Raw genomic sequence first — 20,049 nt, forward strand, 5'->3', positions numbered from 1 at the left:
CTAAGTAGGTATTCAATACCACATCCAGCTATTTTTTTTTCAAATCTGACTCCATCCGAAATTTTTTCATCAGGAATCTGCATTCGTTATTTTCAAATTTCAGTGGACAAAAAATTCTCAAAATTTCAGCACACATGCAACCTAGAAAGAAACTACTTATCTTTAACTCGAATAAAAAGTAACAAATGCGACTCGAGTCTATCACAGAATCATCATCTCAATAGAGAAGAAAAAACACATCTAAGCTACATACGACGTTTATAGCCGCGTGAGAATAAAATGTCAATACATATACGTGAGAAAAATTCAATACCTTATATAAAAAGGCGTTCGAGAAAGAATTAATAAAAAGAAAAAGACGATGCGTGATGCATGAATATGCAATTCACGATCCCTATTACTACGATTAGACCCTTTGGCGCGGATATTTGTATTATTGACATTACGTCACATCACATAATATACCATAGTACTATAGCATAGATGCCATCGAACGGGGTACACCGAGGAATGTATAAATTATATTCGGCCCGATATCCATTTTAATTTTTCATCTGGTATCACGATTCTCATCATCGTATAAGATGGGATTAAATTTACACTACCACACTGGTTCGACATTCATATTGCAGATCCTATGTGTATACGTAACTCTGTCTACGAGTTGCTGTGTATTTCATTTCGTCGGTTTTCAAAAATAACTCGCGAAAATTCTCGCATATTTACGGCAATTACCAGATACCGCGGAAGCCATATACTAGACGCGACGAGAAATCGCTGTAAATATTTCGAATTTTCTGTTATGGAAAAAGTGAAAATAAAACGACAAAACTGCGAGAAACTAATCAATCAATAACAAAAGTAAGCCATTTTTTGCCCAAACAAAGAATTCGCGTTTTCCATTTGAAAATGGAAAATACCTTGTCGTAAAATGAGACATACTTATACCTAAATTTATTTCATCCTAGTACATCTAGGCTATACACATACATACGAGTAGGTACTAGGTACGTAGCTTTCAATATTTCGATACAGATGAATTTTTCTTTTTTTAAGTCGAGATTTTCGTCATGAAATAGGCCCACAGCGCAAAGCACCATGAACCAAAGATAGAGATACATACATCTGTCTTGTTGTTCGTAAGCTCACACACAGACCCTTACTAATGCAGTACTAGATGACTTCAGAGCTCGATTATATTTTTTATTATTAGTACAAATTTACTGCAATCACTGCTATAGGTAGGGCACATTAAAACAATGAAAATAGCAACATTAACCATCTGTTTTTAACCCTTCATTTACATATCCCCTTCTCTTTTCGACAGCAATCAACCAATGAGAAGGAAACATGGTAATACGTTTTGTTAAATGTTATTGTTTCTAACTTTTAGCCATCCTCCAATGAAAAATCTTATCGCAAAAAAAATACTAAATTACTATACGCGCCGGGTAATTTGAATATGTATTACGCACCGATTTTCAAAGCGGAAGAGTTCCAATACGAGAAGAAAAAAAAGGGTTAAAGGGTATAATTCATATGTAAAGATTTTTTTATTCAATACAACTCTAAAGGGTTAAATGACGGTTTTATAAAATACGTGCTTATCGAATAGGCTACATCATTGAAAACGGTTAACGTCACAAGTTATTTTACATGTCTTTCGCGAATCCGATATGTATGCTGTACCAGTGTACTGTAAATTTTTGATAAATTTATACTCCGTGTTATGTGAACATGCCTACATCGTAGTACAAACGTACTATATATTATACCGCATTTTACCATCGTGAGCTTTTTTACACCGTGCCATCTATTTAGGTAAGTTTATCGTCGTCAAATTTAAGGGGTAATAGCAAGTTGGAGCGTAGCCAAAGCTATTTGGATACAATTTCAAATCGGCCCGATGTGATTTAGTTTTTCATCTTGTTAATCGATCACATACCCGCGTGTTTATGGAGTTGAAGATACATTCGCAAACAGGCAAGATGCGTATATAAAATTTCAAATTTCTCCATATTATTTTCTGTATTGTTTTTTTCATACTTTTTTTTCGTAGATTACTGACACTGGTGTTTTTTGTTTTAATATTAATTTTTACTGTGATTTGGAAGTAACAATAGCGAGACGATATTTTTATGAAAGTGTTACAGTTTTTATTTTTTCTACGATGTGTTTTTCGAATTTTGGAAGTTTTTTGAAGTGAATAACTGGGTACCTTGAATACGCAAAATTACACAGAAAATTATCAGAGATGAAAACCAATTTAAAATGACCAGTGATATAAAAAATAGAGGTATAACAAAGGAATGCCTAATTTGTGAGGGGAGGGGAATCACATCGATTTCTGATGAAAATAAAAAATTACCCATTCATGTCGACGAATTTGAAAATTCGATTTTTTATTCTGAATAAGAATACGATTTTACAACTACAACTATAATTTTATGATTTTCGTAAAGTTTGATTTGATCTCTCAAATCTGTCAGGTCATTAACATTCTTGGGTGGTTTTTGGACTGTTTTTGAAAAGGTATTGAAAAATATAATCCGCAAAAATTTAATTTTGCTAATTTGAAAGTCAATTACTGCCAACTTCAACTTTCAAAAATCTAGTTTCATGCAGCACTCTTTTCCTGTCTTAGAAGAAATAATTGAATGATTTTGATGACTTTCAAAATCATTCAATTTGCAATTTTTTTTAAATAAAAAAACTACTTTTCAAGCTCAAGGTTACGTACATTTGTCCTGATTTATTTTTCAATTCGATTTTTGAAGAACAAACGTGGTTCAACTTTGATACATTTCAAAAAATAAGAATTGGAAGGGCTCAGATTTGTCTCAATGCGATTAGTTTGTACTTTTTCTGCTCTCTTATTCCTTTCCCCTCTCTCTATGAGTTTGAAAAAAAATTGACTTTTTTGTTGTACGCGATCATGTCAGTAAGTATTTGTGATTACAGGTAGCAAATTTGAAAAACTGTTTTTAAAATTGAAAAAGAACAGGCTATCACTTCAAAAATTGTATTCGAGTTTAAAACGAATATTAAGGACACCTTTATAGACTTTTGAAAAGTAAGAAAGGCCGAAGGTTTCAACACTACACATTTGAAATGAAATAATCTTTTCCGTTTTGCAACCCTGTATGTTTTTCTGAAAACTGAAGGTGATTTTTATTCGTTTTTAGCATAGGTAAATTCGATACAAATTATGAAAAAAAAAACAATTGAAAAAGTATCAAAAATGATTTAAGTATTTCTTTAAATGTTGAAATCTTGGATCCTATTCCTTGAAAAAGTTAAGGTCTGAACTTTCCAACACGTTCGTTTGGGTCATTTGACCACATCTGACTCTGAAACCTGATATTTTCAAAATTCGAAAAAATTTCGTAGGTATTATCTACTCAATTACATACCTATACAATTTTTTCTACACCAACTTTTCATAATTCATCCGTTTCAATTGCTCATCAGATTATAGAAAAAGAAGAGTAAAAATTTATCAAATGTCATGAAAATTTTGTTGGCACAGCTTCCTCACCCTTAACTACCCCAATCACCAAAAAACTTTCTTTTTCCTCCATTGACGTGAGTATCAGATCAATCCAATTAAAAATTTGTAAGGTAAGATAAGATTCTAAAATATCATCTGCATGTGACTGAATTTCAAGTGGTGAGTTTATATTATTTTAATCATGTGATTTTGAAAATCTAGACTATTTAAAAAACTGATATGAAATTTTTAATTGAATTACATTTTTAGAAATGTTTGAACAGTTCGATTAAGTAGTATATTTTTATTATAAGATTTACGAATTATACTTTTCGAAAACCAATTCATTAAATTTTGAAATGTTTTAAACATTTTTATTCTACATATGTAGGTACATAGTTTAATTTATAGGTTGATGATTTCATACTCCAACGAATTTTGGAATTTCAACCCTATAATTGTGTACCTATGCTTTTTCGTGTCATTTTATTGGCGAATGTATTTCAATGATGATTTTTTAAAACTCACTTCTCCCTCCCTTGAAAATGCACATACACTTTGGCGTGCTTTAATTTTCGTATGTTTGTCATTGATTTCAATAGAGCGTGCTTTTGTGACCCTCTCCTATCCCCATCTTATCACACCTTCAGTCAGATCAAGTAATTAGACCACAAAGACAAAAAATTATTTCAACTTTGAACGCCTCAAGACTGATGCACTGGCACTCCAGTCAAGAATTTTTTATCTAACAAGGAGGTAAATGCAAAAAAAATGCTATTGCAATTTTTCAGAAAACTGAAGCAAAAAAAGCGACGAACAAGAGAAAATCATGAGTTAACTCAAAGGTACACTTTCCTATCAAATATTTTGGAAAATTTTCATTCATAAAAATTGTATTACGACCATGCTCGCGATATCTAAAAGGATAAACAAGCTTACTCTGTAAGTAAACCCCTCCGGCCATCATCCACTACCAGTCTCCATTTCAAATTCACCATCGAGCCTTTTCGTCGCTATAAAATATTTGCGGGAAAAAATTCCAAAATATAAACCTTTTAAACACCGTTCCACCGAAGCGAAAAATTTCATCGATTCAGCGTCGTAGGAAAAATTCAAAACGCGACGTAATTTTTCAAATACGAAAATTATTACCTACGATGAAAAATTTCTTTCAGGGCCGTTCGACATTTGTAGCAGATATTCAGAAAATTCGGTAAAATTTTCCAAAAGCTCGGCAGCTTGGTTGGTTATGAAGGAAAAATTCGCCTGGGCGGAATATTACACCAGATGTTATTCACGCAGCGTCGATCAAAATTGGTGAAAGTTTGCGAAACATAAACCGCAGTCGAAAATTGTCAAGTGTCTTTAGAACTTAACGAGGAGGAAAAAGAAATTCTTTACATTCTACGACTTTCATCCATTCGCAGATGAAGATGAAGAAATAGAAAATATGTACTTTTCAAACATTTTATACAAAATTTGGAAATTTTTACGGTGTAGATTTGTGGGTTAAATTTATAGGTATTTATATATTTAAAGCTGGTATTTGTGCGAAGAAATTAGGTTGAATTTCAATACACAGATGAGCGAAAAGAGGATACCTACTGTACATGGTGAGATTATAATCTTCATTTGCAACGAAAAACATGATTTAGAGTGGAAAATTTTGACGAAATGTTCATTTTCGTATTTGTTATCGTTATTAATTGGCATTGCATTTGTACACTGCGCGAATTTTGAATAGTAAGACGAAGATGGGAAAAACTGCACCCGATATGCAAATGTATACTTACATACTATTTAAAGGTACCTACGCACGAATATGAAAATTTAATACGCAAAATTCTCTACTGCACCAACCAGAGAATAGCTACGTACGTGTGCGTAGGTATGAATATGAACATTTCACACAAACCATGTAAACCATGTTCAGATATGAAATTAAATTAAACGCCAGCGGGGTTTTTTAATCATGTGCACAATAAAACGACGTCTTATATTTTTCAAATTACACAAGCTCAGTATTCTCGTTCGCCTTTGCTTGGTCACAGATTGGTGTTTGGATGAAGGCAGGTAAAACGTCATTTGGCAGCAGTCAAACAGTTAGTTAATTCGGTTTCAAGAAGCATTAGCGAAAACACTCGCTCGGTTTATATTAGAGATTTCGAGTAAAGGAGTTGTCAAGGCGTACCGCAAGCCAATCGTACGTATATAGGTACGAGTACATAAAGACGTGAAGTAAAATTAAACCCGACGCGAGAATTTTCGCAATATATTGGCAAACTAATCAGACCAAAATAAAGACAGGGAGCCGGGAGGTGAGAACCGCGCGTATCAAACATGGGAGAAAATTTGCAGCACACTCGGAACAAAGCGCAGCGCAAATCTACCAGTATCGAATTTTGCGCTCGATGAAAGCTTTATAGTCATAAATATAGCAACCGCCTACGAGACCTTTACAATTTATAACAATATTTCTCCCAGAACGGCAATAACGCTTTAAAATTTTACGAACGCTATAAAATTGTTCTCTTTGTACGCTTAATACCCCCTAATCATCGGCACTATTATTTCTACCGCACGATGACAGTTCATACGTGCCATAAAGTCATTAATAACTCGGCCCTTTATGTATTTATACTATCTCGTGTATAGTGTACCAATCGCAGCAGCAGCACCGCCATCGAAAGAGAAAGCTCCGCCACCGTAGCAGTGCTCGTATCTATATAGGAAAACCGACAGCAACGTGTAGCAGCAGCAAAGACCATCGCATCGCCGCATATCTATGGACGCGTACACAAAAACTATAGCAGCCAAATCGATAATTTACTACGTCGAGAATTCCTTCGGATAACATTTTTAAAAAGCTATAACCGTAATTCAAACGATACACATTACTCGGCTATACTTCGGTGTATCTACGTATCTGCTACATTTGGAGAGAATCGTACACGCATATACAGCGTGTCCCCGAAGTTTTGCAACATTTTGTGAACAATTTTCCACCAGCACACAAGGTGCTACAAGTCACAAATTCTGATTTTTCCAAGATAAGTGAACGCAGATGGCGTTTTCATAAATGAATATCATACATTCTACATGCATTTTAGAACATCTCAAATGAAGTAGTGATTTTTCAAACCGGTTCCCAATAATTCAAGTCTCGAACCACTTATCAATTCCTTCTAAAATACCGAAGAGTGAAAACTTTTCTCCGCCATCAATTTGTACATACGACTATAACAATATTAATGGCCGGGGTGGCGGGGAGTTTCCAATACGAGCTTTCCTTCACTCTCATTAATCCCTTCCCAGTAGGTAACTGAGTTTCTAGATTTTTGAAGAATCTCAAGAAACAGAAAACGGCCATTTCTCATGTTTCACAGCCAAACATTTTCTCCATCGTCATTTTTTTTTTTTTTTTTTTTTGAAATAATCAATCATCAACTGGCACAAAACAGTGAAATCTGTTGAATTTTTTTTTAAACCAGCCAACAGACTTCATTTTTTTTAACGTCATTTTTTTGAATTAAAAAAAAAATGAAGACGTCATAGCAAAAAGGACATATGTGTGAAAGTTGTATTTTGAGAAAAAAACTGTTTGAAAGTTTGAGTGCTTGTAAAGTTTAGAAATGTGCATATTTGAACATGGCGACGATTTTATCTTATTTTCCCACTATCTAACAATATGAAATGCTATGCACCATCAGTCTGGAGGAAACTGTGTGTTAGTGGTAAACACTCAAACATTTCGAATTATATGTCCTTTTTGAAGCGAAAAATTGGCCAATTTTTTTTTTTTTTGATTTAAAAATGTTTTTGCTGAGCAAATTTTTGGATTTAAACCAGGTAAATAATGGTTGACAACACAAAATCGACCATGAGTAACCCATTATCTCTGAAAAAGTAAATTTTTAATCGACTTCGCAGTTTTAAAATGGCGATATCTCACTGGTTTTTCGACTTTGTGAAGTGGGGGTGGTCTCATATGATAGAGGAAGGTCTGAAGAATAACAATATGGATTCGTCTCAAAAAGGACATATGTGTCATATATACCCCTTTTTGTTTTGACGTCTTCAATTATCACAAGCCGATTAAAAATGCACACAAGTATATCATTGAATGCTAGAAGAAAATTTACGACAGCTACTCGCTGAATGCTGATAGGTACTCGGTTTTATTTAAATATTTCGAAAAAATTACGATTCTATCAATTTGATGATTGAGCACATGGTAATAAAGTTTGAGTAGGTACAAATACACGAGATTTTTCCAATGAAGCATTCTTTTTGATCCATGTAAGCTTGATTGAAAAACTGGAATGCCTACGTACATACCTGTTGTGGAAGATCAGTTTAAAAACAACTTCAGTCCATCTTTACTGCAATTTTTACGACTAAATGTTGCAAGAAGAAATGAGATATACCTATATCTAAATAATTAATTTCGTCAATACTTTTGCGATTCGAGATTTCGAGGATTTTGTCCAAAAATAAGCTCCACTTTACATTCTCAAAAGGGCCAACTTGATCACTCAAAAAAAATCAATGCCAAGCCCAAATCAAATCATCATTCCATAACCCGTGAGCAAAAAAATGAACTTTTCTCACTGGAAAGCGGAAGGTCCTGTAAGATATTTTGAAACTGGCATACTATATAAAACAAGTTTTCCCTGGAAGGAAAATAATTAGAATCAAAGACGTGATGTGGAGTTTTCACTTGGTTTTCACCCCCCCCCACCGGGATAATGTTAAAACTGTATTGAAATTTCGAACAAGTTGGAAAAAATTTCTGAAGGGAAATCGAGATTATGACTGTAAAAAGTACTTTTTTTGGTCTTCTTTGTATGTACATATAATGTATTTTACCATTGAACCTTGATGGCCAGAGCTCTTTTAAAATTCATGAAGCAATTTTCTTCAGAGGAAGTAGATGATTTTGATCATGAATATTATAGTTAGGTAGGTAGGTGTCTGTTGGGTTTTTATTTTCACATGATTTTTCATTTTTTAAAATCATTTTGAAAGTTGTAATTTTGAACAAAGTTGAAAAAAAGTTTCTAAAAAAACACGACGGTAAAAAGTTTGAAATTAAGGCTGCAAGATAAACTTCATCAATTTTTTTTGACTTGTTTTTCATTCAACCTTACCTCTTATTCCCATTCCATCCCATGTAGAATTTCAAAAATACATAATAAAAAAAACGTTTTAACAAAATTTTTGATTCCCCCCCCCCCTTAAAAAAAATAAAAAACTTGTATAGTACATAAACTTTTCATTTTAAGAAAGCAGTGTCTCAATCTTTTTCTAAAACATTTATTAAATTTTTTTAGAATGTTTTCTCAGCCTAAAATTTTTAGAATTTTCTCAGCATTTTTCAGCGAAACCGCCTCTAATTTTCTGGCGTAAGATTTTAATATATATACTTATTTGGTTGCAGAAGTTCTAGAGAAATTTGAAAACTAGAAAACTTATCAAAAGTTGACTTTCTTATTGTAAAACAGAAATGTCAGAAAAATGAAAGTTGGAAAATGGGTAGGTAGGTAGGTAGGTAGGTACTATGGTTAAGGGCTCCGGAGAGTCCCTAAACACTAAAGAGGCCCCGGGTTGAATTTATTCAGGGCCGATTTATTTCAATTTATCTTAGAGCCCAAGTTCGCTATGAAGAGGACTTCTGCAATCATGCGGGTTTCCATAAATTAAAAAATGATTCGAAGAGTATTTTAGATCCGTACATAGCTGATTCAAAGAGTCATAAAATCGCTGCACCCTCCCCCTTCTCCAATAAGATGCATGCTTCTAAAGTATAGTTTCAAAAAAAAAAATGCAAACTACATTTTCAAAAAAAAAAAAAAATGATACCTAGACAATTATTATAGTTGAAAATTTGGAAATTCATCTGTTTCAAAAACGTAAAAATTTCCTCGAAACATTTGACGATAAAACCATTGGAATTTCTTGGAAAATTTCAACTTTGCAAACTCCAAGATGACACCATTTAGCATCACCATAGAAAGCACCATTTCGGTCAAGATTGCATTTCGCCATGATTATACCTGTTCAAAAGAGTCACTAAAACTGTGGGTGACTTTTGAGACATACTGTATAGAAAAGTCTTATGGCGTCGTTTTTCACAAAACGCGATACGTACGAGAGCAGCGAAAGAGAGAGAGGAAAAGTTATAATCAGCGGACCCTATGTGTATATGTCATCCACCCTCTAGAAAACTCTCGCCCGCGTAATGGCGGTCACCCGATGTAAAGAGGGTGGCGTCTCTCTATCGCAGCCATTGTACTCGATTCTACATCTCTGTGTGCGATGCCAGCTATAAAGGCGAGCTATAACGAAAAATGGTTATTTCTTCTTCGGGTATAATTTCGAATATTGAAAATTTTCCGCGTATCATTTGGTGCTAGCCCTGTTCGTGCGCGTTGCCGTTGCCGATGCCATATACCTAACACTATACACTACACTAGCAAGTGGCAACCAAACGGTGCAGACTCGTGTCGTCGTTATCGTACCCGAATTATAATACTACAAGATGAAAACACTACACAGATACGCCAAACACAAACACACCAGTGCAGTTTCGGCGGCTATGCTTTCGAAAGTTTACGATTTATGGCAGTTTTTAAAAATGGACTACTATTAGGGGGAATAGTAGCATCATCGTTGTGCGAAGATGATGCTATACGAATAACGCATACGTAGTTTAAGGAAGGAAAGAACAAGTGCGCTCATACGTTTAGGCTTATGCATATACGATCTATTTACGTATATGGTACCCAAGTTGAGTATTACAGATTCGAGTGTACTTTGATGGTGCGAAATTCGAATCACCAAAAGGGTAGGTATGGATGGTGAGGAACACCAGAAAGAAAAAATTTCCAATTCTGGTTTATCTTTCGAAGGGTGATTTTTTATACTCGTATTAAGGGGGCAACAATTCATTCATATTCCAAGTGCACTTTTTCGAAGGTTAGTAAAATTTTACGATCATTTTGGAATATCTATTTTTATGCATTTCGTTCCTTTCCCGTTATACGAGCAATACTTTAGGCAATGGGTATTTGCGCGCTATACATATAAATCGGATCGAGAAGAAATATCCAAAAATATTCAGCGCGTGGAAATAAGTGGTACTTACATATTCGAACACAATACACGAAGAATTCCACTTACCTATATGCTCGAAATGATAATACCTATCAAAACAAAGATCAGAGCTCGACCCGAGTGTTCAAATGATTACCTATACCTTGAAGAAAATTTGAAGGATTTATGTATAGGTACTTATTTTTTTCAACTATTCAATCTCAAAGTGATAATGAGTAGAGGTAAAAGTTGTCAGAAATACAAAATCAAGACTTTGCAATAAAAATATAAAATAATTAATAATGAATTTACTACACAATTACAGTGCGTTATTTTAAAAACCTCAGGTAAAAGCATTTCAGAAGCTGCAACTTGATAACAAAATTGCATTCTGAACTGCCTATGCACGTAATCGCAATTTTCAATTTTGAATATTTATAGCTAAACATTCCACGATTGTATAATTTTTTACAATTATTAGTAAGAGATTTCTAAATTGATACAGTCGTAAATAGGAATGAAACTGTTCCCATCACTTAAGCACGGAGGGGTATATTTTAACCAGGATTAGAGAATTCTGCAATTTTCCTGGCGTTGACGACAGAATTTAAGTGTCAATAATTTAAAAATTGAAAAAATTGAAAAAATCCAAAATAAAATAGCTTACTTTTAAAAAAGAATGGTTTATAGATAAGCTCGACGTGAGCGGTTGAAAATTTGCGAATTGCTTACTTTTGAATGAATTTGTGTTTTGAAAAAGGTTTTCCCCCTCAAATACTTATTTCGCAATAATTATGCCAAAATATTGAAAGATATCATTCACGATACTTACTGAGGAAATATTCTGGAACGCAGGTGACGTCAATTATTACAAAAAATCAAGAAAAATGGCCGTAAGCTTATGAAATTGTTTGGATTGTTTGAAGTTGGGAATAATGATAAAAAATTGAGAGCACTGCATTTCAAAATATTTCCTCAGTTTCAAGAATGATATCTTTCAATATGTTGGCGCAATCAATGTGAAATATTTGAGAGAGAAGAAATTTTCAAATCACGAATTTATCCAAAAATAAGCGATTTTCAAATTTCCAACCACTCAGTAGAACTCACAAGTGATGTAGGATTTTGACGACAATAGCATAGATCGACGCAAATTCTCAAATACTTTCATTTGGGACTGGACCGTTGTTCCTAATACAGATTGGGTAAGAACTAGAACGCGAAAAAAAAAACATGATTTTTTCGGGGACAAAACCTCTTTGAGGACTCATATCTCCTCTCCAGGAGCACCTCCGGAGCTAAAAAAATTTATAGGTGTACCTAATAAGTACATATTCATTTTTTAAAAAAAGTATTGCGTTATTGTTTTTGAATCTTCAAACAAGAATAAGTAATTAGGTACATACGAGTACATAAACATATAACGCCCAAGTTTTAATTTCATCAGAATTTTAGCACCAATTATGTAGGTACTAAGGTACATATAATCTACGAGGGTTGACCGTGAAATCAGTCACCAACTGCTCTCACACGTAGAGAAATGTAGTTACTGGGATCGTAAATACACCACTGGGAACGTTGAAGTTTTAGCTTCAAAATGATATGTTTGTGATCGTGCTATGATAACTAGAAGTTGGTGAAATTTTGATTTGAAGTGGGTGATGAAAAGGTCTCGGGTCGCGAGAGTAAAAAGTAGGAACTTTCATGCACCGCTCGCTCTAGCGGCGAAACTAGTTTACTTATTGAGTTACTTGTGTGCTCAAATTATAGCCTGAAGTCTCAGGAACACGTTGGTGTACTCAACTTTTCTATACGATCTGTAGAAAAAGTTTTAGATGGCCCTAAAGCGACTGAGAGAACATTCATGTAAAAAATTTCAAAAATTTTCACTGGCATGTTTTTTCATTCAGTCACTTTTAATTCATTTGACTTCCTTCCTACGGGTTGTACAGAAAAGTTGAGTACACCAACGTGTTCCTGAGATTTCAGGCTACAATTTGAGCATGCAAGCAACTCAATAAGTGAACTAGTCTCGCCGCTAGAGCGAGCGGTGTATGAAAGTTCCTACTTTTTAGTCTCGCCAACCCTAGATTTTTTCATCACTCATTCCAATTCAAAATTTTACCAACTTCTAGTTATCATATCATGATCATAAACATATGATTTTAAAGCTAAAACTTCAACGTATTCAGACGCGTATTTACGATTCCAGTAGCTACATTTCTATCCTCGCGAGAGCTAGAGCGAGCAGTGCATGAAAATTCCTACTTTTACTCTCGCGACCCGAGACCTTTTCATCACCCACTTCAAATCAAAATTTCACCAACTTCTAGTTATCATAGCACGATCACAAACATATCATTTTGAAGCTAAAACTTCAACGTTTCCAATCGTGTATTTACGATCCCAGTAACTACATTTCTCTGCGTGTGAGAGCAGTAGGTGACTAATTTCACGGTCAACCCTCGTAATTTCGCTAACAAAGGAACACACTAGGATTCATTTATAGGAAACCTGCAGCCACTTCCTTCAGAAACAAAGTATGCAATTGGTTGTAGTCTGTACTTAGACGCCAACGTTAACGTTTCACTCATCATTCAACGTGGCAAGTGCAGCAGGAACTTGAATATTGTTGGAAAAACCGAAGAAAAATTTATACTAGCAATGAACACGAGTAATGATAATGAACATCCATTACCTACCACATTACTCGAAAATGTTCTCCTCAAAATGCAAACCTTTAAGACGAGGCTCATCCAGAAAAAAAAAGATGTAAAAAAGTCTACATTCCGCGGTCGACGAAATGTGCACCATTTTAACCTGATTCGCAAGAATGAAAAAGACAACGCAGTTAAAACCGCGCAATAATTAAATAATCCCGTTAAAACCTTCTTTTAGCTGGAAGAATTTTTTATTCGATGCCGAAGACGATAAATCAGGGAGTAGGGGTTTAAATTAAATGAAGCTTAGTTTCAGGGTGATATGAGCTTACAGTGGCTTTCTGGAATTAAATAGTTTGGTTTTGACAAGACAAATAGACAGACATGTGTTACCTTCGCTAGTAGTTTATTAAAAGACTTAGTAAATAGTTGGTACGGTAAACTTGTATATAAGTTTCTTAGGCGGAAGACGTCTCTTGCTGAAATTTATTTCCGCCCTTCTCTGCCTTCTTCGACATGAAACTTCGCAACCGCTACCACTTCATCCTGTGTGTGCCTTAATTTTGAAGCGATCGTACCTTCACTTGCCTATATTAGTTTTTGCCAGCTTGCTGTTTTCCGCAATGTGCGATTCCGTAATGAACTTTCTTGTGTCTTCGTTTCGAAAATATCATTTTTCTTTTTATTATACGCTACCTACACCATAGATGGCAAAAAGTTTATGTATACTCTCTTTTGAACGAAACATGGCGAATGTTCAGCGAATGATATCTCTTCTTCATGCATGGCATATGCGCCCACCAAAAAACCTATGTGCGTATCTCTACTCTACCTACCTATAGGTACCTATCTACTCGTACATTTATACGCCAAACGTAACGTTAAAGTCGAATTTTTTCCACCAAATACACTCGTTTACGCGATGCCACATTTAAAAGGTTACTTTTCGACTTTACCATTGTCATACGCCATGTTGTATCGTTGTACCGCCGCGTACAAGCTCATCTTTACGAGTGTGTCAGTGCGAGTAGGTATATTTTGTATAGATGAAATAAAAATTCACGCATGTAGGAGTAATCGAGCTTATTGTTGCGTAGAAAAATGGTTATTTTTTTCTCATCTTTATCAGAGAGAGGATACAATATATACTTACTATACATAAACATCGCCGTATGTGTATAGTGTATTATACGTAAAAAAACGATGATATAGGTATGTATGTACAAACGAAAAACCTCTTTTTCATATAAATACGATTTCGTTACACACACAGTATCGGATAACATCGAATAGCGTCGAGCACCAGCTCCACAAGATAGAAACAGAGAGCGCGAAAAATACCTACTCAAACATAAGCAGCCAAAGCGAAAAAAGAGAGTAAAAAAATGGAAAAATACATTTCTACGGATATCATTTTCTTGGAACTATTTTTTAGACCGACATACATCTTGAATTTTCTTCCCATATTATACCCAAAGCTTTAACCAGATCCGCATAATGCACAAAAATAAAAGTCTTTTCACATCACACCCCTCTACCTCATTCCGTATCACCACACAGTCAAAAGACTGTTATAGCCACGAAACTCATTTCCTTTTATTATTGTACTGCGCGCTCTCCTACTTACGTTATAATGCTATATAACGTTAACTCGGATAAGTGGTGCTATTTTATTTACTTTTCGTAAAGGCGAACAGTTTCTTATCTTTGGTATACGAGCAAAAATAGCTATACACATTCAACACCCACCCTTAGTTCCGTCAAATTGACTGACATCACGCTTTTCTCGACTTTATTTTACATATACGTAGTACAGGGTGTCTGGTGAGTGGATGTACCTACTTCCAGCCTTGAGATTTGGATATAACTGGGTATGGGTACCTCCTAAACGAGGAAGCAAAATGGACGTGTGCTATTTTTTTTTCTCGTAAAACTCTGATTAAAAGCTGCCTTCAGAGGCACTAAATTCACTTTTGTTTTTTTTTTTCGAAAAGGGCGAAGAAGGTCAAATTAGTCAAAAACTTCAAACTGATTTTTGGAACTTGCATGGACCCCGATTTACGAAATTTCAAATCAATTTTTGAAGTATGCATGGTCTCTAAATTACGAACTTTCGATTTGTATTTTGCAGCCATAAAGTCATTAACATTGAAAATTTTGCGAGTGCATTTAAATTTTTTTCACCTTTAGGTCACTTATCACTCGAATTCGTTCCTTAATTTAAAAAAAGTTGCTACCAAAATTTCAAGTTGATTGGATGATTTTTGTGTGTTTTACACCCTCCCAAAGTTGGCAATTTTTTTACCCTCGTCGTGAAAATGAATGTTGCAAATTTTTTCTTGAAGGAATTTTTACCTCCTCAAGACATCTCAGTGCCTCCTCTGCATTTCTACTCCCCAGATTCAATTCCTAGTAACCTTTACTTCGTTCTCAGAAGGTTTTTACCTGAAAATCAAAATTCATTTCATTTTTGAGCATGACTGAAGAGCCTCCGCTCAAATTTTGAGGAAGCTGCCTCTGAATAAGGCCGTACACATTTTTGAAGGGCGTTTTGGAGAATAATTGTGGGGCATTCTGTTGAAGGATGACTACGCTGAAGATACTTATATGAGGTCAACCTCCTCCAAACATTATTTTACACTCACCTCAAAGGGAGTTTCCTCACAACCATTAGGCAACGATTTCCCCATGACCTACTGTTTGTGAGGTTTTGATTGGGTGAGCTTCCTCCAACAGTTCCTTATCTCTTTTAAACATCATTTTTGACTTTTTTGGACTTCCACCACTCCTCTAATTCACAGTCGCATCTCCCTGAATCAAAGACCCTCCTCAAGACTTCCCTCAAAGTTTCACGACGAGGGTAAAAAAATTGTCAACTTTGAGATGCTGTAAAACACACAATAAAAATCGTCCAATTAACTTGAAATTTTGTACAGTAATAGAAAATCTACTCCTTTTTCAAATGAGACCGCGTCCGTTGTCCTAATGTAACTACAACCCGCGCAATGGCAAAAGTATTGTTATTAAATTGTCAGACCTCGTAGAAGAGTCATTTATTACAGCATTTTGTCAATATTAATTTCTAAACGTCGTAAGTCAAAAAGAAATAATCAAAAGTAATTGCATTGGGGATCTAAAATGTTTGTCAAATTTTTTACTCACCCTTGTCCAAGTTTTGGGCTTGGGTTTTTTGTCAAAAACCGATTCTCTTTTCACAATTATTCAAAAAAATTTAACAGTCCAACTTTAATACGCATAGAAAGTATGAAAATTTCGGAGCAAATGTTTTTAAAATTCTACTCAAGGTAGGCAAATTTCTCCGAATTGGGAAATGAGATTTTATGCTGCTCAAATGCTAAAATTCCAATATGAGATGTCTTTCGTAAGTTCTGTCAATATTCCTACGATGAAAAACTAGTTCGAAATTAAATTTTTTTCAAATGTCCATTTGACTCTTCAATATGATGACAGCAAGGCAACACGCATGATATACCTGGCTATGCCCAAATATCGTAACTGTAACGGTGCATTCACTCACCAGACACCCTGTAAACCTTTTCCACTTCCTAGACACAATACTTTCTTGGCCAATTGGACGTAGCAATCCACGCAGCCACCTTTTAACCATCGATCGAACAACACGAACAGCCCACCAGGTCATACAGGAAGGTATGGACATCGCGTAGGTCTAGATACCTTTTAAAAAAAGGCCCACCACCAATACTGGTAGCACGAGTACGAGGTTTGACCATCGACTGAACAAAATTAATTTCTACATAAAAGAAAAAAATGCCCACTCGTGTAAAAAAAAGAAAACATTCGTCGTATTACAATGGACGCGAGGTTAACATGTAAACCTGAGGATCAGAGCCCAAATTAAAATCAAGTTTTTCTTTTTCACCGTATTAAAACTGAAGTCTTTATTAAACGTTATATTAAATGTTAATATACTTGACCAGCGTGTGGACAACTCACCAAACAAGTTCAGTGTTTCAAAAAAAGGAGGCAAGCGTTACGCGTGTACATTTGTGCACCGAACTGACCGCTTCTGCATTGTACGAGTTATCCGGTAATTTATCGAGGTGGTCAGTTCGCGTTAATTTCACCCTATTAATTTTTAATACCGTGTTTTGATTAATTGATTTTGAATTAGTGAGATGACAAGTGCCTAAAATAGATGCAGGCGCCATGTAATACATACAACATAGTGCGTATAAAAAAGGGTGCGATAAATAATTATAATCACGGATGATTCTTTTTTTTATTATTATTGCTTGATGCGATGAATTAATAACATTAATTTTGTGAAATTTATTCGAACTCTCTGAAATCGTTAGTGAAGGAAAAATTTACCACAATATCGTAGTTTCAACTTTCCTTACAAAAAAAAGGTGCCCAACTTAATTTCTTTTGAAAACATACAGGCAGGTATTTGGAATCACTGAAGAAAAGTTGAAAATTCACTAAAATAATAAAATCTAAAACGAACCAAGTAAAATCGGAAAAATTAAAGATTTTCTAAAAAAAAAAATATTTAGCAATTTTGAACAATACACCTGTCTTTCCTCCCCTTCAAACTGAGTTTGTTTTTATATAAGTCTACCCAGTAACCATTACACAGGCTCTTATTTTTTCAAGTTGAATAAGTATACCTACTTACCTACATACATATAATATTTTGGAATGTTTGATCGTTCAATTTTGTCACCAAGATCAAAGTCTCGGTGTAGTTAAAAAACAAACAAATAAACAATGATGTTTGAAAAATATCAAGAAGTTAAAAATAAAATCGGAAAAAATGTAGCAAGTAGGTATACAAGTTATAAATTTCTGCACACCTTGCATAAAAAAAGAAAGCCCACGACACAAATATCTACCATCCCATCTCACACGATATTATAATAACTATACAGCAAGAACAAGGAATAAATCAGGTAATACAGGCTATACAGGCGAGAAGCTAGCGAAGCGAAAAATTATAAAAAGCGTGTAGCCAGCAGAACAGCCAACAGCCGCGAATAATCGCTTGAAAATTTCTCGCGATAATTTTCCGACCAGCTACCTATATCGAAACTAAAAAGTCAAATTCTCAAAGGTAATTTTACTGGGGATAAATATCCCTTACAAATATCGGTAGATACGGTGCCAAATTCACGCTCGATGACAAAATTTAGCCGCAGATTAGTTTTTTATTTCCACTTGCTGAGGCGTATAATGAATGTTAATTTAAAACTTTATTAACGACCGACACACGCATAAAGCCTTGTCGGGTTCGGTTTTTAAACGTTTTTAAACAGAATTGTTTTTCTAAATTAAAATAGTTGAACATCACGCTGAGACGATTGTTTTTATTTGAAAAAAAAACGAAGAAAATAGAAAGAGAGAGGGAATATAAGAGACGAAGAAAGAAAAAAAAACATAAAAAAATGAAAGAGTTCTCGGTTACTCGCGATTTAAAATCTGTCCATTGCATTTTTCGAATAATCTATAACTTTGGTGTTTTTTTTTTACCCTTTCGTTGTAAGTGTATTTTGACTTCCCGGAGCGAATAAAGTGGAATAATGATCAGAAAACTCGGCTGCCAATGACAGGAATTAAGGTTTTCTTTTTGTCTATACATGCATAAAGCCAGCGAATTGTTTTTGTAATTGGTTTTATAAAAATGTCTGCGCGTGTTTCCGTTCCTAACCGTAATTAATGCTGTCGCGTGAAAGCTTTTTATTCCCATTATAATTATGCGAATCGAATAGGCGCAGTTTTTTTTCTCTCTTTTTTTGCTCATGGTCTACAGAGTGAGAAAAAAATCATTGCCAATGATTATCGAATTTAATCATTTGATATAGGTAAGTTTATAATTAATGAATGAACACGAGTTGATGGAAATTTTTTTCAATTTCTTAGATAATAAAAACGACAAAAAATAAGATTTTGAAATCAAGAAGAGTAGATAGGTATCTACATGAGAGATAATACCTATTTTACTGATTTTTTACTCTATTTTAGTGTAAGTCCGTCATGGAGCTTTAATGCGTACGTATTTCGAACAAGCTGAAATTAAATTTTTTAATTGTCTGCCAATCGTTCCTGCCTCAGAATTTTTCTCCATTGTAGATTTTTTGGAATTGAGCAATTGACAAGAATAGTGTTCAAAAAGTTGGAACCATTGTATTCGAAAATATTTCCTCAGTTTCGAAAATTATATTTTTAGATGTTGTGCCAATTTTTGTTCATATACTATTTCTAGCAATTTTTCTCCAATTTTTGAATTTGACGATAGTTAAGTTGAGAAGAAAACACTTTCAAAGTACGGAATTTCCCAAAAATAAGCGATTTACAAATTTTCCACTACTGAGGGGAATCATAAAAGTGGTCTCGGATTTTTATAGCCATGTCCTAGATAGACACAGAATCTCTAATATCATTTTTCGGAACTGAGTCATTTTTTCGAAAAAAGATAAGTTGGGAAATACAGTAGAAAAACATGATTTTTTCGAAAATACCCCCTGTTTGAGAACCTTTATCTTCCCTTTAAGGGCACCTCTGGAGCTGAAAGATTTTCTGTTTAACTATCAACTTGAAGTAAAATTATCCACTAAATTTTAGCAAAATCATTTTTTTCGCAATCCGTCTCAAATTTATCCACTTTGTTTTGAGAAAGGGAGTAGAACCGACAACATTGCTTTGCAGCAGAATGGTGAGGATTTCTCTCAGAAACGGGATTATTTATGAAGAATTCCTTAGCAGAAATTAAACATTTTTTTAAAAAAAAGTTCATACTTTTTTCATTTTTTACAACTATGAGAG

At 34.4% G+C, this 20,049-nt stretch overlaps 1 long non-coding RNA gene across 2 annotated transcripts in view; it reads left to right on the forward strand.

Moving 5' to 3' along the window:
* The first annotated feature begins 1,590 nt into the window (after positions 1 to 1,590).
* Positions 1,591 to 20,049, forward strand: part of LOC135842268 (uncharacterized) — a 71,684-nt gene continuing 53,225 nt past the window's right edge. The window contains exon 1 of one of the 2 annotated variants that reach the window (XR_010558102.1): positions 1,591 to 1,821. This is a non-coding gene — a long non-coding RNA (uncharacterized LOC135842268). Of the gene's footprint in view, positions 1,822 to 1,914; positions 1,984 to 20,049 lie in introns of those variants that run through there. The other variant, XR_010558101.1, reaches the window with a different exon arrangement.

Source organism: Planococcus citri, chromosome 1 (assembly GCF_950023065.1).
Source record: "Planococcus citri chromosome 1, ihPlaCitr1.1, whole genome shotgun sequence".
Taxonomy (NCBI): Eukaryota; Metazoa; Arthropoda; class Insecta; order Hemiptera; family Pseudococcidae; genus Planococcus; species Planococcus citri.